This window comes from Aotus nancymaae, unplaced genomic scaffold (genome assembly GCF_030222135.1).
Source record: "Aotus nancymaae isolate 86718 unplaced genomic scaffold, 86718_ANA_hifiasm-v0.15.2.pri h1tg000077l, whole genome shotgun sequence".
Classification (NCBI taxonomy): domain Eukaryota; kingdom Metazoa; phylum Chordata; class Mammalia; order Primates; family Aotidae; genus Aotus; species Aotus nancymaae.
Genome location: NW_026988492.1, coordinates 12,714,441 through 12,740,269, shown reverse-complemented (window position 1 = coordinate 12,740,269; position 25,829 = coordinate 12,714,441). Strand labels below are relative to the sequence as shown.

At 37.7% G+C, this 25,829-nt stretch overlaps 1 pseudogene; it reads right to left on the bottom strand.

The window, feature by feature from the left end:
* Window positions 1–13,292: 13,292 nt before the first annotated feature.
* Window positions 13,293–14,841, bottom strand: LOC105715751 (DNA-(apurinic or apyrimidinic site) endonuclease 2-like; annotated as a pseudogene).
* Window positions 14,842–25,829: the final 10,988 nt, after the last annotated feature.

Genomic DNA, 25,829 nt, shown 5'->3' with positions numbered 1-25,829 from the left:
GGACAAAGCTGGAATATATCTATATCTTCACCTATTTGTAACTTTTTATTTGGAAAAAAAATCATATTTGAATAAAGTTGCAAGACTTATACAATGAGTCTCATATACCTTTTTTCTGAATTAACCAACTGTTATCATTTGACCACATTTGTTTTATCTCTTATTTTATGTGTATATACATTTATTAATATTAATAGTATCAATATTATTAAGCTGAACTTAATGCGATATTAAGTTACAAAGGCTAAAAACATTCATCCCTAAATACATCAGTACATACTTCTTAAGAATAAGAACATCCTTTTTTAGTAGAATATAATAAAATCCAGGCAATTTGACATTGACATACTTTCTTTCTTTCTTTTTTGAGATGGAGTCTCACACTGTCACCCGGGGTTGGAGTGCAATGGCATGATCTCGGCTCACTGCAATCTTTGCCTGATGTGTTCACACAATTCTCCTGCCTTAGCCTCTCGAGTAGCTGGGATTACAGGCAAACACTACTACACCTGGCTAATTTTTTGTATTTTTAGTAGAGAAGGGGTTTCACTATGTTGGCCAGACTGGTCTCAAAAGCCTGGATCTTGTGATCTGCCCACCTTGGCCTCCCAAAGTGCTGGGATAACAGGTGTGAGCCACCATATGCAGCTGACATAATAATTTCATTATGGTAAATTCCATGTTTAAAAGTTTCAAAACGTCTTAACAATACCCTTCATAGCAATTTTTTTTCCTAATCTAGGAGCCAGATCAGGATTATGCATTGTATTTAGTAATCATGTACTTTGATCTCCTTTAATCTGGAACAATTCTTGAACTTTTGTTTTCATGTCACTGGCATTTTTGAAGAAGGAAAGCCAATTACTTTGTACCTTGCTTTTACTTTTGGGTCTGCTTGATTGTTTTCTCATGTTTAAGTGGAAGATTATGCATTTTGATAGGAATTTTACATTAATGATGATGTAACCTTTTGGTGCATCAAAACTAAATCTGGTTCCCATTATTGGTGCTGTTAAGTTGAATCAAATTCAGTTAAGGTGGAGACCACCAGATTTCTTCCCTGTGGTTATGTGTTCCTCTCTGTAGTTAATAATCTCTGAGGAGATACTTGGAAACTATGTAAAAATCTTGCTCCCCTTAAGCTACCAATCAATAGTTTTAGCATCCATTGATGGATTTTTTTCACTAAATTATTACTATGTGGTTGCAAAATGGTAGGTTTTCTAACTCTGTGATCCCTTCTGCATTTATTAATTGACATTCCATTGAAAAGAGCTTTCCTTTTCATTCCTGCTTCCCTCGCTCCTTGCTTTTGCTCCTTACTTTTCTTTATTATGAATTTAAGAAAGTGATAAATTCCCTCAACAGGATTTAGCCCAAGTTTATCTCTCTTGGGCCATGGAATAGCTCACCAGTCACTGAAAGCCTCATGTATTTTGACTGTCAGAGATTCTGCATGAATAATCCTCCAACATGAAGCTACATGTATCAAATCTATGCTTCTTTTCTGGGGCATTACGGGGTGGTAAGTTATATAATCCTAATGTTAAATATTTAAGATATACACTAATAAAACTAGCACATTAGTAAGAGGGCTATGTATATTTGAAATAGTCTTGTTTTATAAATAATTGGCATGGTAAACAATTATGCTGCTCTGCAAGGCTGTTTCCATTTCAATGAACAAGTATTTTATTCTCTTTTCATTTTCTTCTGGATGATTAAAACAAATACTCTGCCTTGAATTTGGTTGTTGCTGTTAACTCTTTAGTAGACATTAGTTTGCAATACACACCTAAAATATGAGTTTAGAAAGTTTGAATATATTTCAAACATGCAGTGGATGTTGTGGTCAATCCTCAGGCACCCCCACCATGCCTACCACTACCCAGCTCTCTGTGGTGTCCTCTCTGGGAACTGCCCTCAGCTGAGCCCTCTACCTTCCTTCCCAGAACAGCTTATAGAGGAGGACTGGACAAGGCGGAACCTTACTGACGAACTCAAGTAAGGAGAACTCCAGAGGGCCCTCCCAGCTTCAGAGCTGCCTATGGAGTTGTACCACATCTCTGCTTCTCCCACTGCCCAGTCCTATTTCCTTCACTTTTCCCACAGGTGTTGGGGCCCAGGGCCCTCCTCAACAAATGACTGTATATAAATCTCCATTTCAGTCTGTTTCCCACGGAAACTGACCTTAGTTAGCTTTTGAAGAACCAAATCTGGAAAATAGTCCTATTAATATTTTAGTATGTTTTTATATATCGCTCAGAAGACTATTTTATTTACCTGATTACAGGAAGAGATAATTTGGGGTTGAATTTTTTGGTTTGTTTCACATCACAATAGAAGAGTATTTTTGGAAAATGTGAAAATAAATACAACTCCAAACTCAGTTTTAAAATGGGTTGCCAGTGTAATCTTCTATTTAGACACTAAATGGTGTTCTCTATGTATTCTTTTTTTAAACCTCTAAAAACAGAAAAATAAACATTAGAATAATAATTTGTGAAAGAAAGAGACAGAACTGAAAGTAAAGTTGTAGAATTGGTGGCAACTAGCTAAACTTTATCACTGTTCAGATTCAATTATCAAAAATATTTTAAATATATATATTTAGTTTTTTAAATTCTAGGATTCACAATACTCTACAATTTAACCACCAGGTAGAAAAGTAACTAATTAAATATTGACTATTAAGAAGGATGTCCTACTTTATACAAATATATTTAATTTCCCAACTATATCTTGAAGTAAACATTATTATCCAAATTTTATAGAAAAGAACATGGAGGTTAAGAGACATTAAGTAATTTTTTCAGGTCACCAAAGCATAAGTGGTGGGAGTCTCAATTCAACTCGGATCGGCCTGATTTTAGAATTCACATTCATGATCTAATTCCACAGGGTGTGGTTTCTGGTTTCTAAACTTAAGAATGGGCTGGACCAGATGACAGAGTCTGGTTCTGGGATGACAATGGGTGAGAATTATGACTTTGAATAGTCTGGAGCAGCTTTTATTTAGGTTTGCCCCAATGGCAAAGTGTAGAAAATATTGAGATAAGTGTTCAGGCGAGTGGACGTAGCAGCTAGCACCTTCCTTAATTTAGTTGAGACATTCTAGAGGCTCCAGGGCTGGGCAAGCTGTGAGGGAGATATTTGCCTGGTTGGAGGTGCATCAAACTGTGTGCTTGCTGCCTTTACACCACCAGTCATGTTGGCATTCAGCAAGCGTAGACAACTTATTCTTCTAATTATGGCAGTACTTCCACCACTGACAAGAGCATGTTGACGTTCTGAGCGTTGGAATTCTCTGCCAACACTGGGCATTGTACCTTCATCTCTCAGGGTGTCGGGGAAGGAAGTTTCTACATGTGTCCCCTTGGGCTACCCTGTCCATGGCCTCCCTTAAGAAGGCAAGACTCAGGCTGGACATGGCAGCTCACACCTGTAATCTCAGCACTTTGGGAGGCTGAAGTGGGGGGATTGCTTGAAGCCAGAAGTTTGAGACCTGTCTAGGTGACATAGTGAGACCCTGTCTTACCAGCCCCTGTACCCCTCCTCAATAAACAAAGAAATAAAATAAATAAGAAGGCAGGACTCCTAGCTATTTGGCTAAACTGTCACCTCTGTAACTACAGTTCAAAGACTTTATATGCCAAATGGAGTATCTGTATAAATAAGTGATTTAAGTTATTTAGAATAATAAATTTTTTGTCAACTTTTATTATGTGAGGATAATTAAAATTAAAATGTATTAATTAAAACATATTAATCAGTCACAATGGCCCAGTGCTAAGATGATAAATTCACATAAATTTTAAAGTTTTAAAATAAAATCATCATATAATTTAAGGTGCAGGGGAAAAATTGTGAATATGTTTAGATTCCTTGGTCTAGAACTTAGTCAAAATAAAGTGGAGATCTGAGGCAAGTGAGGGTACAAAGAAAGTGAAGACGTTTTAGTATTGTGCTTCCTACATAGCTGTAACCTACCTTTAGAGATAGTAAAGCAAAAAGTTAGAATGATTTAGATTGGTTAGCTGGGAGAAAATAAAACAGATGATATTCTGTTCTTAATTTGCAATGTTAAGAAAGGCAGAAGAGCATACATTTTTTAAACCCATGTTCTTTCTTTCTATTCCTTAGCAGAAATTTGGCCTAAACCACAGGAAAAAGGACTCAACTGGTAAATAAATAATCAGACATGATTATTTTTATTCTTAAAATTGTCTTTCTGTATTATAAAGTAATGCATACCATGTAGAAAGTTAGGGAAGTATTGACGAACATGAAAAGAGAATAAAGTTTGCTTAGATTCTGCTCAACAAAAGATAATTATGTTAACATTTTGGTGTATTTTTTTTTCTATCTTTTCAATTTTGATTAGGTAATACATTCACATGGCTCAAAAATTCAAAGTTACAAAGAACATACCCCAGTCACCTGGCATGGAGTTCTGTCACCTGGAAACAAGCAATGTATATTTCTCATGTGTCTTTCCAAACCATTCCAGAGCTAGTTTGTGTATATAAATATAGATACATATAGTTTTCCCTTTTTCAGAAACTATAGCATACTATACACACTGTTGTGCAACTTACCGTTATTTGTTACTTAACCATAGATCTTTCATATCCATCTACGAAGGGCTTTCTCTTTTTGTTACTACTATGTATCATCTAGTTGTATAGATACATCATGATTTATCTGAGAAATTTCCTTCTCATGGATATTCATATTTTTTCAGATCTTTTGCAATTACAAATAATACTACAATGAATTACCCTATTCCTGTGCCATTTTACACCTGTATGAGTATATCTTTTAGATAAATTCCTACTGTGAAAATACTAGGTCAAAAAAAAGTTGGCTAGATACTGCCAAGTTGCCCTCCAGAAAGGTTCTAAGCTCTTCGCAACCCATATTTTCTTTTATAATTTATTAAAATAAAAAGTATATGTTTATTATTATTTATTATTATTATTTTTTTTTGGAGATGGAGTTTCGCTCTTGTTACCCAGGCTGGAGTGCAATGGCACGATCTCGGCTCACTGCAACCTCTGCCTCCTGGGTTCAGGCAATTCTCCTGCCTCAGCCTCCTGAGTAGCTGGGATTACAGGCATGTGCCACCATGCCCAGCTAATTTTTTGTATTTTTAGTAGAAACGGGGTTTCACCATGTTGACCAGGATGGTCTCGATCTCTTGACCGTGATCCACCCGCCTCGGCCTCCCAAAGTGCTGGGATTACAGGCGTGAGCCACCGCGCCCGGCCTATGTTTATTATTTTACTTCCAGAGAAAAATGATGAGATCATGGAAGTTTTTTCTCACTCACATCTCAATAAATGAATAGGATATAGAAGTAGCATGCACACGCAGAGAATTATCAAACTAGAGAGGGGCAAAGCACTTCTCTAAGAATTTGGAAAAGTGTTGTCAGACACAGAAGGTTGTACGAATTAATAGACAAATCCTCAGTTGCTTATTCAGAAATAGTGTTCATTATTTCTCTAGTTACCCATTCAACAAAGATTTATTGAATGCCTGTTACCTGCTGAAATACTAGACCTGAGATAGATTTTGCAGATGCAAGAGTGAGAGAGTGAAAAAGCAAGGGGAAGGTGTTGAGACAAAATTCTCCTCTGTGCTAACACCTCCACATTGGGGTTGAGTAGACAGGCTGTGGATAGGCAGCCCAGAAGGAAAGACACAGAAAGTTGCCCCGGAAATCCACATCTCACAGCAGGGTGGAGGTGACTCAGCGAAAGCCACACACAGTGCCAATCACATCTGTTTGTTTTTCTCTTGCTGGGAGGAAGATAGGAGGAGAGGAATTGAGATATAATATGAACTATCCCTAAGCATAAAAAAAAAAAAGTCTGGACAAAATAAAATGGAAAAAAAGAAAAATCCATTAAAACTGCTGGTGACATACAGGGTGCATACAAAGTCCCATATGAAACTAGTCTCTCTGTGGTCCACACAAATAGTACCCAAGGCAGAACTAGAAGAAGCTCTGCCTTTGCTCTTTCCCTTTCCCCTTACTTAGCAAGGAGAAAAGCTCTGGTTATAAGGAGTGGACAGCAAACACTCCCTCAGGGCTAACAGCTTCTGACAGCAGCAAAGGTTTAGCAACACCTAAAATAGAGGCATAATCAGGAAATAGAGGCTTTTTCCTCCCCAGCACCCCTTCCTCAAGTACCAGAACAGACAGAAGTACATCTGATCTAGAGGAATAAACTCTAGTGCAGGCAGAACACAGATCCCAGAACTATCCAAGCCCAGCCATGAATGAGGTAACACTACCAATCTCTTTGTTAAACAAGAAATCTGGTAGAATTATAGGCATTTATTCTTTTTATCATCCAGGCGAGGGTAGAAAAAATGCTAGCAATATTCTGCTGATTTGACAGAACAATCTTACGAATATTCATAATGTATAGGAACACAGAAATGTCAATCATAACATGAAGACAGCATCAGGTTACTGAGTAAGACAACTCATCAGAATCACAGGGCTCTTTGGAGATTACTTTTAAAGAAATGGCAAGGATTTCTAGAGGCTTGGTTCATATTTTCCTTCCAAGGATAAATTTGTAAGGCTAAAGAACAGAACTAGAGAATATAGTCATAAATATTCACGCAAATCTCAATGCCACATCAAATCAGGTTCTTTGAACATGTTTTATGACACAAAGACGGTCAGTCTTCTGTAGCTGCAGAGGAGAAAGCACATTTCCTTCCTCTATCACTTAGAGTCCTTTGTGAATTATGAAGATTTGCTTTTTTAAGAGCCAACTCTGGAATTTTACTTTTAATTTAAAGCAAAAAAATCAGGCATGTGGAGCTCAATATTATTTAGAGAAATGGAGAAAAATATGAGCATGATTTTACTAAGTAACATGGAAATAAGCTGAAGCTTATTATGAAGGGAAGATGCCAACTTGCACCTTGATCATGGAGGAAAGGGAGAATTCACCCGTAGTATAATTGGAAAATTAGAGGGCCCAAATAGCCAAATTGCTTTTAGACTAACTAGCCTCGAAGATAAATTGTGTTACTCAAGATAAACAGGAATAATTTATAATAATGAAAGGTTCATTTCAACTGTTAGCTTTAGCAATTTTAAATTTGTATGCACTTAATAACTTAGCCTCAAAAATTGACAGATGAAGAGAAATAGACAAATCCACACTCATAAGGTGGCATTTAATATAGCCCCTCAGTAACTGATGGAGCAAATGGAAAAATAATTCCTAAGAATATGTATAATTTAAACATCATGATTAATAAACTTGAGCTAATAAACATATATTGAATACTGCATGTAACAAGCACATTCACAGAAATTGACCATGTACTTGATTGTAAAGCAGGTGTCAACAAATGTCACAGGAATGAAATAATAATAAGCATATTTTCCTAACAAAATACAACAAGTTAGACATCAGTAACGACAAAAAGACATCAAGATAACTTTCATATGTTTGGAAATTAATTAAATACACATCTAAGTGTCTCATGGGTTAAATAAGAAATTACAGTGGTATTTAAAAAATAGTTTGAACTAAGCAGTAATGAAAATTCTACCTAACAAAACTTATGAGATTTAGCTAAAGCAACATTTAAAGAAAAAGTATATTAGATGCATATGTTAGAAAAAAGCTTAAAATTAATAATTAAAAACTAATAATAATTCAAGAAAATGGAAAAAGAACAGCAAAAAAAAAAATAGCAAAAATAAGGTGGAAGAAAGGACATGATAGAAATAAGAACAAAAACTAATGAAATAGAAACCATACAGTATGGAGACAATAAAGCCAGAGTGATTTTTCAAAACGCCTAATAAAATTAACAAACTTCTGGTGAGACCAAAAAAAAGAGTGACAGCACAAACATACAAATAACTAATAACAGAAAAGAAAGAGAGGACATTACTAAAAAAGTTAGAAATATTAAAAAAAAGAAAAAGTCATTTGAACAATTTTATGCAAATAAGTTTGAAGATGCAGATGAAATGAACATACTCTAGCAAAGCACAATTTAACACAAACTGTCTCAAGAAGAAACAGAAAAACAGAACGGTGCTAAAATCTGAATGGTCAGATACATTTGAAGAATTAAGGAAAATTTCAGGCTTAGATGGCTTCACATTGAATTCTGACGGTCAAGGAATAAATCTGTTCTCATATTTTGCACAAACTCAGAATAAAAAGGAGAATACTGCTAGTCTCATTTTATAAGGTTAGCATAAAATTGATAGCACGAGAGAAAAATTATAGGTCAATATCACTCAAAAGTATAAATATAAAAATTGTAAAAAAAAAAATCAGCAAACTGAATCTAGCAATACATAAAAAGTATAAAGCATTATGACTGTGGTAGCTAGTCTCTAAAACAGGCTCCAGTGTTCTCTACCTCTGGGTCATCCCCTCCCACATTCTATTAGGTATGTAACCAAGAGAATACAGTAGACATGATAGTATGTCACCTCTGAGATTTGGTTATTAAAGACATAGTGGCTTCTATCTTTATTAATTTCTCTCTCAGATCATTCACTCTGGGGGAAGCCAACTGCCATGTCATAAGCAGCCCTACTGAGAGGACCACACGATGAGGTGTTAAGCCTGCTGCCAACTGTCATGTGATGAGCTTGGAACTGCAGTGATGGCTGATATCTTGACTTGAAACCTTATGTGAGACCTTCTGGATTCCTGACCCACAGAAGCTGCGTGAGATAATAAATACTTGTTATTTAAGCTGTTGCATTTTGGAGTAACTTGTTATGGAGCAATAGATAACTAATATATATAATAACCAACTTGTATTTATTCCAGGAATGAAAACCTGGTTTGACATGAGAAAAATTAATGAATTCTACTACATTAAAGGAAAAATTTATATGGTCCTCTCAGCAAACATTGAAAGTATTTGATGAAATTCAGCAAGCATTGATGATTTAAAATTTTGCAAACAAGAATGCAAGAAAATTGCCCTTAAAAGCAATGAAAATGAACAAACTAACGCAACAATCATAGATGAAAAATCAAAAGTAGGTGAAAATAAAACTATATTGTTTACAGATTCATACATAGGTGTCAAACCATAAAGAGAAGCAAGGAATTGGCCATCACGTGTCAGGATAGTGATGCATATGGAAGTAGGTGGCAGGTGTGATGGCTCACAGGGAGCTTCTAAACTCAGGACACTGTTCTGTATCTTGATCCGACCAGTAATTACACAAGTGTTTTGTCCCTCTGTCACTCAGGCTGGGGTGCAGTGGTGTGATCATGGTTCACTGTAGCCTTGACTACCAGGCTCAAGTGGTCGTCCTACCTCAGCCCCTCAGCTTCCAAGCAGCCAGGCCACAGGCACATGCCACTGCCTCTAGCTAATTTATTTTATTTTATGTTTAATAGAGAGAGAGTCTCGCTATGTTTCTCAGGCTGGTCTCAAACTCTCAGACTCAAGCAATCTACCTGCATCAGCCTCCTAAAATGGTGGGATTACAGGTGTTAGCCACCACATCTCGCTCAGGTATTTGTTTTCCAATTATTATTTAAATCATACATATAGGGGTTATGCACTTTTTTCTGTGGGTGTTATCTCTCAACAGTTAAAAAAAAAGTTAATGATGCAGAAAAATAACATTTATTAATGTATCATATTAACAGATTAAAGGTGAAAACCCCATATTATCTCAATAGACATGAGAAAAAATTTTGACAAAATAAAAGCTATTATTTAAAATTTTAAAAGACAGTAAATTAGTACAGAAAAAAGAACATTCTTAATCTGCCAAAAGGCATGTAGAAAAAAATCTATAGCACACATCATATTTAATGATAAGACATACAAAAAATTCCCTTTAAAATTAAGTATGAGGTAAGAATATCTTCAATTGTTGTTTCTCTTTCACCTTGGATGACAGGAATAACCTTTGTGGCAAGACAAGAAAAATAAATAAAATTTATAAAGATTGGAAAGAATGTAAAACAAAACAAAACAAACAAACCCTGACATTTTCCATAGATGTCTACAAAGAAAATCCAACAAATATCAACAGGCAAATTATTAGACTTAATAAGTGAGTTCAATAAGGTTATTCTATTTAAAGTCAATTATTTTTTAAAAAATCAGTGACATTTTTATATACCAGCAACAAATGAAATCTTCCTACAAAATACAAAAAATATACTTATGAATAAAAGTTAAAAACAGATATGTAAGAATGTTATAGCCTAAATAAATTTAGGAATAGGAAAACAGAAATTATGTCAATTCTCTCTCAATTAATAAAATGCAATTATAATAAAAAAGACATATCTTTTAGTAGACTTGAAAAGGCAGTTATAAAATTTGTATGAGAGAAGAGAAAAGGGCCCCAAATAGCCAGAAGAAAAGGGGAGCAGAGATCCTGTTGTACCAAATATCAAGACTCATTTTAAAACTGCATCAATGAAGACACTCTTCCTACACTGGGCTGATTATGACAGAGGCAGCATTGCAGATCAGTGAGCAGAGAATGGACTGTTTAACAAGTGGTGATGAAACACTTGATTTTTCCATTTGTACAAATGTAATATTGAATTCTTACCTTCCATACATATATTAACACAAAAATTATTTCCAGGGGGATTGTATTAGTTAGGTATCTCCAGAGAAACAGAACTGATAGTGCATACACACCACACACACACACACACACACACACACACACACACAGTGGGAAAGAGAGATGATAAGGAATTGGCTCACACAATTATAGAGGCTAAGTCTGAAATCTACAAGATGGGCTGGTGATTTGGAAGACCCCAGGGAAAGCCAATGTTCCTGTTTGTGGGCTGTCAAGCAGGAAGAGCCAATGTTGCAGATGAAGTCTGAAGACCATCAGCTGGATAATTTTTTCTTACTTGAGGGAGGATTGGTCTTTTTGTTCTATCCAGGCCTTTAACTGATTAGATGAGGCCCACCCTCATCAGAAAGGCAGTCTGCTTTACTCAAAGTTCACGGATTTAAATGTTAGTGTCATCCAAAAACACCCTCACAGAAACACCCAGAAAAATGTTTGGCCAACTATCTGGGCACTCCATGGTCTAGCCAAATTGACATAAAATTAACCATCACAGAGGTTACAAATATACATAAGAACCACAGAACTCTAATGTGTAGGAGAATGTCTTTACAACCCTTAGGTAGAGAGAGGTTTTTAAAAGAAGATACAAAAAATACAAATCATGAAGGAAACGTGATAAATTTGCCTACATAAAAATGTAAAAAATTTAAAATTCTATCTAGCAAATAATTCCAGTATTTAAAAAAGGGTGAAAAGACAAGCCACAGAAACATCCCAAACTTGACGTTAGCATCTGCTTCTAGAGAGCCCGTCCTATAACATGATACTCTTTATATAACGTTTCAGGCAAAACAATATTCTGTATTGTTTATAGAATATAATTCTTAATAGTGCTGGTATGTTGGGTAGGAGATACATTTTGGGAGGAGTTGTCTAGGATTTCAAAAGCATTTGTAATACTTATTCCTTAAGCCAGCAGCGGGTGTGAGTATGTATTATATCAGGGCTTCCCAACCCCAGCGCCATGGGCCAGTACCAGTACATGGCCTGTTAGGAACAGGGCCACAGAGCAGGAGGTGATGTCAGGTAAACAGGGAGCCAGCGAGCATTACCACATTTGCTCTGCCTCCAGTCAGGTTAGTGGTGGCATTAGATTCTTACAGCAGTGTGAACCCTGTGGTGAACTACTCATGTGAGGGATCTATGTTGTGCACTGCTTATGAGAAACTAACTGATTCCTGATGATCTGAGGTGGAACAGTTACATCCTGAAACCATCCCCTCAGCCCCCGCCCAAAAACTGGTCCCTGGTGCCAAAAAGGTTGGGACTGCTGTAATTACATCATTATTCAAATCTTTGATATTTAAGGAATGAATAATAAATAAATAAGTAGCAGAAATAAAACTGTCAGATTTATGTCTCTTGGAAATCAATCAAAGGAAAAGTAAAAGCCATTATTTTGTATTTGAACACGAGTATGATATTTATAAATAAAACATCAATATCTATAAGCTGAATTTAAAGTCCTGAATAAACTAACTATTAATTAAATCACATGTAACTGTGAGTATTTCATTCTGGCCCACAGCCCTTTTAGACATTAAAAGCCCACTGAAAAGAATTACTCTTCCATACAAATGATATATGCTTCTATTGCTTCTAAAGGACAAGACCTATGGATGTACTCATTGCACAGCCATTAAGATTAGTGGAATTAAGAATTAATTTCAAAAAACTGAAGGATTTATATTTGAAGTTAGATGTGCATATACATTTTATCAGTCAACAATTATTAAATGCCTAGTCTATGCCAGGCACCATTTTCAGATGATACAGATAAGCTGTAAGCAAGAAACACAGAGTGCTCTTAAATCATTAGCATGATTTGTTTTAAGGGTACTGTCTTACATCACCAAAGTATCCAATTGCTAATGTCTGACTCAGGCACAGTATTTCTATTTCAGTAAGTCAAGCTATTAGTGGCTATATAGTACATTATGCAGGGGGAAAATCTCCTCAAAGATTGCATGGAAAATTAAGGAGTTAATTCCATTTCTGTTCAGTGTTGTAATGGAATTTTTTATTCCAGACTGTTCACACATGTCTCTTTCGCTGAAGGCACCAAGGATTACAAATTTAGAATCAAATATTTCTGACCATAAAAGTTAACTATCCAAATCTTTAACCACATTTAAACTTGCACATGGTCTGGGCAAGGAAAAATTTACAAACACCAATATTTATTGAGGTAAAAATGTAAATTATGAGAAACCACCTAGACACCTTAAAACAGGACTCCATGTTTTATTAAATTTGTGCTATTTCTCCTACTATAGTTACCATCAGAAACACATTCCATTTTAAGTTTTTTTTTTTTTGCAACCCTGAAACAAATACACAGACTTTATTTATGCACAAATATACTTCCCAGCAAGGACAGAAGTGATTTAAAATCACACAACTTCCCAGGGCAGGTAGTGCCCGTGTACTTCGGACATGAAGGTGGAAAGTGGCGTAGGGGACTGGGTCAGACGAGTAAGGCATAAGAAGCTCACCAACAAGGAGCTAGGCAAGGAGAAAGAGGAGGAGAGGGATTAGAGGAGGAAGAGAAGGGTCGGAGACTTTGGGGGAGAAGCAGGAGGCAGCTGAGAGGAAGGGGAGCTGGCCTCAGATGAGACGCAGGGGTGATCATGCCAGACATCCCTAGGCCTCCACTGGTTCAGCTGGGCCTGCTCCAGAGGAAGAAGTTGCAGTGAGAGGAGGAGTTATTAGGAGGACCCCGGGGGCCTGGCACACATGTGGAAGCGGCGGCCCAGGTTGGGTCCTGGCTTCTTCACAGTACGCATCACACATGGCTCCCTGTGGTCCCCACAGAGGGGTATGCACAAGGGCCCCGCCAGCAAGACTTCCAGAATGAGGTCCGTACTTCCTTGTCATCTTTGGCTTCTGAAGCCTTGGCCTGCCCCTTCACCACTCTGGCCACTGCCTCCTCTTCTGAAGTCTTCGGGGTCATGAGGATACTCATCAGTGGCAGGCTAGGCAGCTCTATGTCAGGAAGGCTTCGGGAAAGGTTGGGGAGGGCTGAAAGTAGCTCTTCAGGTTTTTCTGGCCTCTGCTAGAGCCAAGCTGACTGGGCCGAGGCCTGGTTGAGCACACGTGGGCTTTGTTTTGGCATGTCTGTACCCGGGTTTGACTGTTATGCTGCGGTGCCGACTGCTCCAACACAGGACCTTGTTTGAGAAGAACTAGGAAGCGAAGGATCTTGAGCTGGGTGCCTGCAAATTCAGGGAGGAAACGGGTGCACAGAAGTGGGCACTGTTTTGCAGGCACAGAGGACATGCTCAAGACAGCACCCACGGGGCAGTGGTCAGAGCCCATCACCTCAGGCAGCAGGAAAGAGTCCTGAAAGGTGTCTATGACCAGGGTCCTGTCCCCCAGCACATAGTCAGTCCGGGAGCCAGAGTTGAGATGGTGGGCGCCCATGACTGCTGACCAGCAGGCGAAGGCCCCCTCCTGCTTTGGTTGGAAGCAGCAGTAGCTATCGATGAAGGGCCCTACATGAGAGGCAGACTGACACCCCAAGTTACTGAGCAAGCTGTCCATCCACTTGCGCCCTGGGTCCTCTTCAAAGCATTCCAGGTTGACTGAATCCCAGTGGTCAATGAGGCGGTGGGCTGTATTCAGGTCACCCAGAATGATCACATGGCTGCCTGCTGCCAGGAGGGCTTCAGCTCTGATTTGCAGCAAGCGATAGAAGCGCATCTTAAAGACCAGCTGCTCAGCCTCCCAGGGTCTGCGTGGGGGCAGTACACACTGATTAGGGTCAAGGTCCTCTCCTTTCCTTCCCATGTGCGGATGTTGTGCTGTGTGAAGAGGGCCCGTCCCTCACCATCCAAGAGTTCCTCTTGGGTAAACTCATCCATGTTTCCATAGCAACCCACATCCCCATTTTGGGTGGCAAACAGGCCACTCAGGCCTTCTTCAGCAGCCAGTGGGGGAGCGCTGTCCTTACAGAAGGTGGCTACACCAGAATAGCCACTATGGTTGTGGCTGAAGCTGAAATAGGAGTTATAACCCTCAACAATAGCCAGGGGTTCTGTCAGTACATCCCTGGTCACTTTGGTCTCCTGGAGACAGACGATATCGGCATCCAGCTCGTCCAAAATGCGCCCCACGACCACAGTGGCACACTTGTTGGGTTCCTGATTTGCCACCCCTTGCAGGGGTCTCCGAATTCCACTGATGTTCCAGCTCACCACACGCAACATCTTAACGGGTCGGGACAGCCCACGCGAACTGCTTGCTGTTCGGAAGCTCTGCAGTTTTTTTATTTTTAAAAAAGCTATAAAACTCAATCAAAGCTAAAATCTTCAGTCACTTTAAATTTGAGTCATGAAGCAATACATTTTTTAACTTTGGAGTGTTGAAATGGAGTCATAGGAGTTTCAGGTTGACACACATAGTTTGATCATTTAATAGTTGTGGATGGCATGAAAAACTATATATTTTAGTAAAAGAACCCTTTGAATGGTTTGACAAGCAAACACTAAAACTGAGTTCTGTAATTTTTCTCTTAATTGTTAAAATAGTTGGATTTGTGGCAAAATAATATTGCATGTATATATTTCAATTCATAAACTAATGTACTTACATTTATTTTTTGCTATTTTCATGTTATATTTATACAACATATACTTATTCAGTGCCAATTATGTGCCAGATACTCTGTAGGCTTTAGAGTGAGCAAAAACAGGTATGATATTTGTCCTTATTTAACTTCTGGTCCAAGGGGGAGGATCACTTGAGGCTAGCAGTTCAAGACTAGCCTGGGCAACATAGTGAGAGTCCATTACTATAAAAAATGTTTAAAAATTAGCCGCTCATAGTGGTGCATACTTGTAGTCCTGGCTACTTGGGAGGCTGAGGTGGGAGGATTTCTTGAGGCCAGGAATTTGAAGTTACAGTGAGGTATTATCATGCTGCTGCATTCCAGCCTGGGTAACAAAGTGAGACCCTGTCTCTCTAAAATAAAATAATATTACCAAACCAAGGAAGCAGTTTCACTGACAAGAACTAGGAAGGAGAGTCACACAGTACTAACTTAGGAAGGGCATTTGATCTAGTCAAGGAAGGAGGTCAGGGTAGGCTTCTTGGAGGAAAAAGTTGAGATCTGAGGATCTTGGAGTTAATTAGGTAAAGAGAGGAGGGCCTGTAATCCCAGCACTTTGGGAGGCTGAGGCAGGTGGATCACTTGAGGTCAGGAGTTTGAGACCAGCCTGGCCAACATGGTCAATCCCCATCTCTATTAAAAATACTAAAAAAAAAAATTAGCCATGCCTAGTGGCTGGTCCCTGTAATCCCAGCTACTCAGAAGGCTGAGGCAGAATTGTTTGAACCTGGGAGGCAGAGGTTGCAGTGAGCCAAGATCATGCCACTGCACTCTGGCCTGGGTGACAGAGCCAGACTCTGTCCAAAAAAAAAAAAAAAAAAAAGAGAGAGGAGGGAAAAAGATTCTGGGAAGAGGGTCCTAAATGCCTATCTAGGCCCTGTGACTGGAGGCCCCATATGAGGTTCTGAAAAATACACACTGACCAGGAGCTTGTGCAAGCTGAGACCGGGATGCCAAGTAAGGGTCAGAACATGGGGTCACTATAAGCCACAGGCAAGAAAGTGTATGATTTTCTCTTCATGTGTGTGCATTTGAGAACCCCTGCTTCTGTCTGCAATGTGGAGAACAGATGGGACAGAGACCAGAGTGGGAGAACAAAAGACCAATTTGGAGATTGTGCCAATAACCTCTGAATGAGACCTGATGGTAGAGCTGGCGTTAGTAACAGAGACAAAGACACTTCAGGGTTGGAATCGGCAGGACTTTGTGATGAATTGATAACAAGAAAGCTGGATTGGAATTGGTGGGCAAAGATGTTAATAATGAAATACAATTAATCATACAATTAAAGCTAACAGTGAAATCATATTAAGTGTAATTTGGACACATACATCTTCATGGTAGAAGGCTCAATAACTTTATTAGATGACATTACTTCAGTAAAAATGACTTAGGCCTCATAGTATAGTTTGAATTCACATGTCATATTAAAGAAAATTTACCTTTAACACATTGATTTCCTTTATCCCTCTTCTCTAAATGCTTTTCATTTTAAATGAAAATCAATATCATTATATTCAATTGTTTGTCAGTGATAGACTTTGAAAATATCATGAACTTTAGAATTATATTTTTTTTCCATTTAACTGTATATGAATTTTTACCTTTTTAAATAAAAACCCCTGGTTTTATAAACTATAATCCAAATTTTACTAAATTAAATACAAAACCCACCAAATGAAGGCAATGGTATCCAGTTTGACTTAAATTTATATCAATGTACATAAAACTGTAGAAACTTCACAACTGGACTTACTTTTTAAACCCAAAGAAATTCCCAATGTATTTGCAATAACTTCTGTGTCATTCATGAACCTAGGCTTCAACATAATATAATCTATTCATCCTTGCCTGTTTGGGACTGAGTCAACTTTAATGGAAATTACACATGCACTAGGAGAGAGGAAGCTAATTTAGTGTGAAAGAAGCAATTGCAATGCCAGGGCCTCACAGATTCTACTCTCCATTCATTTTCAATAAGATTGTGAGGCAGATCCGCCTTTACTTCTCCCCTCATTCCCTTTCTCTCCCAGCCTCCATCCTGGGAGGGGTCTTTTTATCAGGGAGGAAGAGCAGAACATAAGGACACTATGCCTGTGTGCTATCAAGGTGATCAACGTACACAAAAGAAGATGTTACTGAGCAATCAATCGGCTCACAGTCTGATGCACATAGAGGCCAATACCGTGGAATTTGTTTTTGAGAAAAGAAAAGCTTTATTGTGAATCAACTATCAAGGAGACAGGAAGAAACGCTCTATCTGTCTCCGCAAGCTGGAGTTTGGGTTGAATCTTATAAGCACAGGGTAATGAGGTGTGATCTGATTGGCTCTTACAATGAGGCGATGCCAGGAGGCATGATCTGACTGGATCTTGCCATGGGGTGATGCTAGAGCTTGGTCTGATTGGATCCTGGGTCCTGCCATGAAGTGTCCCTTTCTTTATTCAGTTCCCTGCCCCTTGGTCCAAGTACTTAGGTTCCCCCTGCGATTGTAGGCTTGGTTCATCTGTGCATGCTCAGGTTATGTGACCTTCCAGCTAGGAGTCCATGGCAACTAAAGCACAACTGACAACTTCGTTACGTAAAAGTTGACCCAGATTGGTCTGATGTGGTTACAAAGAGAGGAGCATTATAGTAGTGGAGGTTTTTCCTTCTCCAAGGGACTTAAGATCCTCTCCCAAAGGACAGAATCTGCCTCTCCAGCCTTCCCGAGGAGAAAACCAAAACAATTGACTAGAATTGGAAGATGGAGAGAGGAAGAGATAGGGGTATGAACCCTGAGGGAAAAAAGACAGAAAGACAAGATGAACAGACACCTCTCTGATGCGTCCTCTAAGCACTAGGAGAGAACTTGAGGCAAAAAACAAAAAACAGACAAACAAAACAACCCAAAAACCAAAAAACAAAACAACAAACAAAAACCCGAAACATCCATTAGGTGACTTAATTTGGCCTTTGTATATTTGTGATCTGCTTATTTAATAAGACTTTTCTATCTGGTAAGAAATAGTACCTTCACATCCTTCCAGATATTATAGGCTTAAGCAAGAGTTTATATTTACTACAGTATTAATGTTGTCAATTGTACCTTTACTTTTCCAAAGACTTAGATTTACAATCGAATATCCCCTCTTATAAAACCTAGTTCCATAGATTTTTTTAATTTTGATACCTTGTTTTATAATACTCTCTTTGTTATCATTTTTACTACCAGAGTCATCCTAAAGATTCAGTGCCCTTGGGCTACTGCAACATGTGGTTTGTTCTTGAATCAAGTATGTATTTGTTCCAGTCTATACTAAGTAACTCAAAGCCTAGCACCCCGGATAGTTCTTGCTGTAAAATAAAAAATGCCACAGCTATTGGATGAAAGCCAGCTATATAAATGAACTAGACAGACAATAAACCCTAGGTACTTGACTTACTTGTAAACGTCTTGGGATAAAGTGGCCATAGCGGTTGCATAAGTTGCCATGCTTTGCATCATCTGATCCTGTTGCCTTGACCACAATTAGACTCTGAAAATTTGCAAAACATCAGCCAGTAGGGGCCCTTCATACTAAAATGAGATTACTCAGCCTAGTCAGGTTCTTCTTCACTGAGAACTTGTGTTCAAAATACCCAGAGAGTAGAAGTGAAGAGGAAGCGATAGAGAGAAGCTGTGTCAAGAATGTAGTGGAGTCACCAGAACAGGGAGCATTGGAAGTCTACCTGGAGCCACGTCTCCAGAGGTATTGTACACCAGGAATAACCACTGCAGTGGGAAGTCCCTCATGTCTTGACCAATGCTCCCAATCTCCAGTGAGGCTGGACTATGCTGACACATCTCTGGGTCTTTCTGATTTTTTCTATTCTAGGTGCCATAATAAAATACCACAGACTGGATCATTTATAAATAATGAAAATGTATTGCTTACAGTCCCAGAGGCTGGAAAGTCCAAGAGCAAGTGAGCTGGCAGATTTGGGGTCTGATGAGGGCCTATTCCTCACACTTACCTAATCTTTCTCCCAATGTTCTTTCTCCTTTTTTTTTAATTGACAAATAAAAATTGTATATATTTGTGGTATCAGAACATGATGTTCTGATATATGTATATGTTATGGAATTTGACTAAATCAAGCTAATTAATATATGCATTAACATATACATTTTTATAGTCAGAAGCCTTATGATCTACTCTCAGCATTTTCAAGTATGTAATACATTGTCACCATGTTGCATACTAGATCTCTTGAACTTACTCCTCCTATCTACCTTTAATTTTGTTCCCATTGACTTACCTCTCCCTATACCTCAGCCTCTCCCTTCCTCAGCCTCTGGTAACCACCATTCCGTTTTCTGCTTCAATGAGTCTGACTTTTTAAGATTCCTCACGAGTGAGATCATGTGGTATTTGATCTTCTGTGACTGGCTTATTTCGCTTAACATATGTCTTCCAGGTTCATCCATGTTGTTGCAAATGACAGTATTTCCTTCTTTTTCTAAGGCTGAATAGTATCCATTGTGCTCTTGTACTGCAGTGTTCTTTCTATTCGATCCCATTTACCTGAACCCACTGTGGTGGCTCCACCATAATAATGGGTGGGATCTTGGAGGCATGACTGAGTAGTTTTCTTCAGGAACAGGAAATTGCCCTTTCCAGTAGTGCTTTGCCTGGTGTAGTCTAGTATGCAGAAAGGCTTGCCTTCTTTTTCAGCACAGTCCACATGCTTGTTGGAAGAAGTTACATGAAGCGAATTGTGCAGTGGAAGAAAGCTATCCAAGAGTTGCAAATAGTTTCATTAAATTGAAAACCATAAGCAATCGAGGGAATTTCATTGTGTAGATTTTTTTAATTGTGTAAATGCAGATTAAAGTTATATACTCTTCCTGCAAGCAAACTAAATAGGAGAGTACAATTTGTAGTTGAAACATTCTGTTAGCCTTCGTCATTTTTGTTAAGAAAACCTCCATGTTCCTTTTGCACAACACAACCTATAGAAGATGAACTTCTACTACCCCAACCAGTTATCTTAAAGATTGTCCTAATTTACAAAATAAGCTTATTGTTCATAACTTTAAAAGTTAACACTGATTTATATTTTTTAGAAATATAGAAACATTTCTAAATAAATAAGAGTGTAGGAAAAGCAAAGCAAAGCATACAATTCTGAAATATTACAATCCTCTTTATGAAGGTGATAAAATTGCATGCTATGTTACTTTAATGTAAAAGCATGTGTAATTTATGTTGAAAGCTCATACAAAATAGATATCAATATAGAGAATTATATCAATTAATGGCATTTCCTATCATGTCCAAATGTATTTATTTCATTAACTGGAAATCTGTTCTTTTAAAAATATTTTATCTTAAAAACAATTAATTAATGAAAATTACAATTTTTGTGATCACATATCATTATAACTTTGGTGTCTAGAGTTTCACTGCTACATCCTGTAAGAAGCTATTTTATCATGATATACAGACCTGAAGTTATTCTTCTACAGAAGCCTCTGTTGCCTACAATGTGAGTTCTCTGAGGACAGTGACTCTGGCTCATTCATTCTTTTCTTACCAGCATGTAGGTAGACTGGAGTTCTTTAACAGCAGTGGCTTTTTGTTCTTAACTTGGCATCTATGTTGCTTAGAACATAGTAACTGTTTAATTAGTGTTTAATAATGAAGTGAATCAGGTGCTTCGTTATCAGTGTTTAATTATGAAATGAATCAATGATCATGTTCCTTAGAACATAGTAAGTGCTTAATTCGTGTTTAATAATGAAATGAATCAATGATCAACTTTGCTAAACTCTGGATATGCAGAGAACAGACACCTTTGCTGCCTTCAGGGAACTTGTAGTCAGTGGGAGAGACAATCATAAAATAAGTGAAATTCTGGCAAGAGGAACAGAGTGATATGGGAACAGCTAAGAAGTAGTGATCATTTCTACCTGGCAAGGTAAAATGATGGACATTGAAGCTAGTCCTCTACGATGAATTGTATTTTGCCAAATTAAAAACAAGGGACAAGGGCCAGGGGTGGTGGCTCACACAATCCCAGCACTTTGGGAGGCTGAGGTGGGTGGATCACATAAGGTCAGGAGTTCAAGACCAGCCTGGCCAACATGGTGAAACCCCATCTCTACAAAAATACAAAAATTAGCCAGACATGATGGTGGGTACCTATAATCTCGGCTACTCGGGAGGCTGAGGTGGGAGAATTGCTTGAACTGGGGAGGCAAAGGTTACAGTGAGCCGAGATCGTACCATTGCACTCCAGCCTGGGTGACAGGGCGAGACTTGGTCACAAACAAACAAAAAATAAAAAAACAAGGGAGAAGAAGGTATTTCAGAGAGTGGATATGAAAAAAGACACAACTCTTGTGAGCACAGAATAATCTCATTCTGCTGTGTACATAATGATATGGCTCCCAGAAAAGGGAATTGAAAATTAAGAGAATTAGCACTTAGCAACATTATTATGCGCTAGGTATTAGAGACTCTGTATTATTATCTATCCAGCAAGATGTTGTGGGGCAGTAATAAGGCACCTTATCTTAATGAATAAGATAGTTATTAGGTATAGATGTCATGGTGCTAGAGGATGAGTCCTTTTGGCAAAGGGCCTTGAAGGTCATCCAGTTAGGGTTACATAATTAGATCAGTGTAATTCACTAGTCACATGGCATACTTATCACTGTTAGTGACAAAAGTTACCATTCTCCTCTCATAAATTGAGCTACCCATATTTCAAGAATAGAAACATGCTATTTGTTATTTCATTTAACTTCCTTCCTTCCTTTCATCTTTGACCATATTATCTCTATTCCCTTGTGTACCAGACTTCTGGACACCATATAGATCGAAGTTATTTTTTAATTTACCTGTTTCAGCTTCTTCTTAACGTTTTTAGCTCTTCATTTTTGAGCTTCCTCCATTTTATTGGGGACACCATTTTATTTGTGTCTGGATTTAATGAGTCCAAATGCTTTTTCTTTTCAATGATTTTCTTTCATCATTACATAAATCTAGCTCAGAGCCTTCACATTCCATATTTCTCTTTAAAGTGCAGCTTTGATTCTATTTCTCTGTTGTTTCTTTGTCTTTATATCCAAACACCACATTGTGTCATCTATCACATATTTTATGACTTTTAATCATAGGCTTTACTTAATTCTGATTGTGTCTGTGAACCATGTAGCATTCTTTCATAATAAGAAACTTTTCTGCCTTACTGTTTTCTTTCCTTTTTTTTTTTAAACATATTGTTACTCCAAGCTGAAGAACTGTTTATCTGTATAAGGAATCTGAATTTATTGCTCATTTCTTCTGTTTACTTACTGAATTATCTAATCTTAAGAACAAACTGATTCTAATGGACTCACACGGCTGTTTGCATCCTCGTAGGTGGCCACTAAGAGGATGTGAGATCAAATTTTTCATAAAATTATCAAATGAATAGACAAAATGACATAAAACATCTGGACTTTTGGGTAAGCATTTGTTAGCATATGCATTAGAGAAATGGAAATGCATGCCTTTGGTTATTGATACCATGAAATGAATCCTAGGACTATAAACAATGGACAGTTTAAAATGAAGTAGCATGTGGATGAACGATCTTGGTTTAGATTAGCAGACCTGGCAGAGTTTAAGGTCAAACTCAGTTTTGTTTAACATCTTCATAAATAATCTAGAAGACATATTTTTAAAAACCCTTTAATTACATGTTTAAGTGACTTTAAGTTGGGAGGTGTTAAACATGATATGAGGAAAAGGACTAGAAGAGGTGAAGAGATAAAATGATAAACTTTTTTTCATTAATCAGGAAAAGTATAAAATGATAGCTTAGCATCAGAACAAATTTATGTCAAGTTGCTAAAAGGAGAAAAAAACATGAGTAAAGGAAGAACAATGTTGAAAGGATGCCATAGAAAGCAATTTGAAATGTGGTATGGAAGCTAAAATGGTTATTATTTTATAGAGTTCTCTTAAAATGACTATGATTTCTCTCATGGGAGGCACATTAATTGCTGACCTAAGTGCTAGTAAGACACAGAATCATTAAGTTGCTTATGTCAGTTATAAAATCATATGCACACATTCATGCATTTTTGTACTTAATTTTTATTGATTTTATTGAAAAATCAACAGATAGAAAGACTAAAGTTATTTAGGGGGGCAACAATTGTATGAATCTGAACACATGCTTAGATTCCTGTAACCACCACACTTAGGTGAAAGAAGAGTTCCATCTGTCAAACACTTCCTTTCATATCCCTCTTCCCACCCCAAGCCTCTGGCAATCACTTATGTTCTCTGTTCCCATAGTTCTCTCTTTTTGAGATGTTATGTAAATGGAAACACACATTATATAATGTCTCTTTTGTCTTTTAGTTACATTTTATTTTTTAATTGTAGTTAAAAACACATCACATAAAATTCACCATCGTGACCTTTTTAAGTGTACAGTACAGTAATGTTAACTATATGCACATAGATTTCTAGTGCAATAGATTTCTAGTGCAACAGATCTCTAGAACTTCGGTGCAATGGATATCTTGAAATTTATCAGCTTGCAAAACTGATATTCTATAGCCATTGAACACCAATTTCCCTCTCCGTGATTCCCACAGCTCCTGGAAACCACCATTCTGGTTTCTGTTTCTAAGAGTTTAACTACTTTAGAAATACTTTATATAAGTAAAATCATGTAGTATTTAACCTTTTGTGATTGGCCTTTTTCATTTAGCATAATGTTCTCAAGGGTCATCAAGGGTCATATAGGACAGAATTTCCTTCTTTTTAAGGTGGAATAATATTCCATTACATGTATATGTCACGTTTTCTTTATTCATCTGTTGATGGACATTTAGGTTGCTTTCACCTGTTAGCTATTGTGAATAATACTGCAATGAACATGAAGTACAAATATCTCTTTGAGATCTTGCTTTCAATTCTTTTGGATATATACCCAAAAGTGCAGTTGTTGGATCATATGGCAATACTATTTTCAATTTTTTGAGGAGCCTTGATACCATTTTCCATAGCAGCTAAAACCATTTTACATTGCCACAAAGAGGGCATGAGCTCCAAATTCTCCACATCTTCACCAACACTTGTTATTTTCTTTCTTTCTTTTTTCTTTTTTTTTTTTTTTTTTAATACTAAACATCCTAATGAGTGTAAGGTGATATTTCATTGTGGTTTGGTTTTTGTATTTTGAGACTGAGTCTTACTCTGTCACCCAGGCTGGAGTACAGTGGCACAATCAAGGCTTACTGCAGCCTTGAGCTCCTGGGATCAGGCAATCCTCCCACCTCAGTCTGTTGAGAAGCTGGGACTATAGGCATGCACCACCATGCCTGGGCTTATGTTTTATTTTTTGTAGAGATGGTGTCTCACTATGTTGTCTAGGCTGATCTTGAACTCCTGGACTCAAGTGATCCTCCTCTTTTGGCTTCTCCAAGTGTTGGAATTACATGCATGAGCCACTGTCCCAGTCTCCCAAATGATTAGTGTCTTAGTCTGTTTTGGACTGCTACTAAAAATACCATAGACTGGATACTTTATAAAGAACAGAAATTTATTTTTCACAGCTCTGGCGCCTGGGAGGGCACGAACAGGTTTGTTGTCTGGTGAGAGTCTGGTCTCTGCTTCCAAGGTAGAGTCTTTAACTATATCCTCTGTAGGAGAAGAATACTGTGTCCTCACATGCCAGAGGCTGGAAGGGCAAAAAGGATGAACCCTCTCCCTCAAGTTTTTCCCTAATTTCATTCATGAGGGAGAAGCCCTTATGGTCTAATCATCTCTTAGATACACTCCAGCCCCCACTGTCATATTGGCAACATTTGAGTTTTAGAGGTGATACATTCAAATCATAGCAATTAGTGATTTGGGGATTCTTCATATTCTTTTTGGCCATTTGTATATCTTCTTCAGAAAAATGTCAATCCAGGTCTTTTGCCCATTTTTGAGTTGTTTGTGTGTTTTGAGTTGCAGAAGTTCTTTATATATTCAGGACATTAACTCCTTACCAGATATATGGTTTGCAAATATTTTTTGCCATTTCATAGGTTGACTTTTTCCTTTGGTGGTTGCCTTTTTGCTGTGCAGGAATTTTTCAGTTTGAAGTACTCCCATTTGTGTATTTGTGCTTTTGTTGTTTGTGCTGTTAATGACATATTCAAGAAATCATGACCAATCCAGTGTTATGCAGCCTTTCATTGTTTTCTTCCAGGATTTTCAGTTTTCAGGTTATATGTTGAGGACTTGAATTCATCCTGAGTTAGTTTTTGCATATGGTGTAAGGTAAGTGTCCAAATTCGTTCATTTGTTTTGTAGATATTAAGTTTTATCAACATCATTTGTTGAAGACATTATCTTTTCCCCATTGCATAGCCTTGGCACCTTTGTTGAAGATCCTTTGACCATACACATGAGCATTTATTTCTAGGTTTTCTATTCTGTCCTTTGGTATACATGTCTATCTTAATGCCAGTACCATATTGTGGCTTTATAATATGTTTTGAAATCCGGAAGTGGGAGGCTTCCAGCTTTGTATTTTTTTCTCAAGATTGGTTTGGGTCTCCAGGGTTATTTT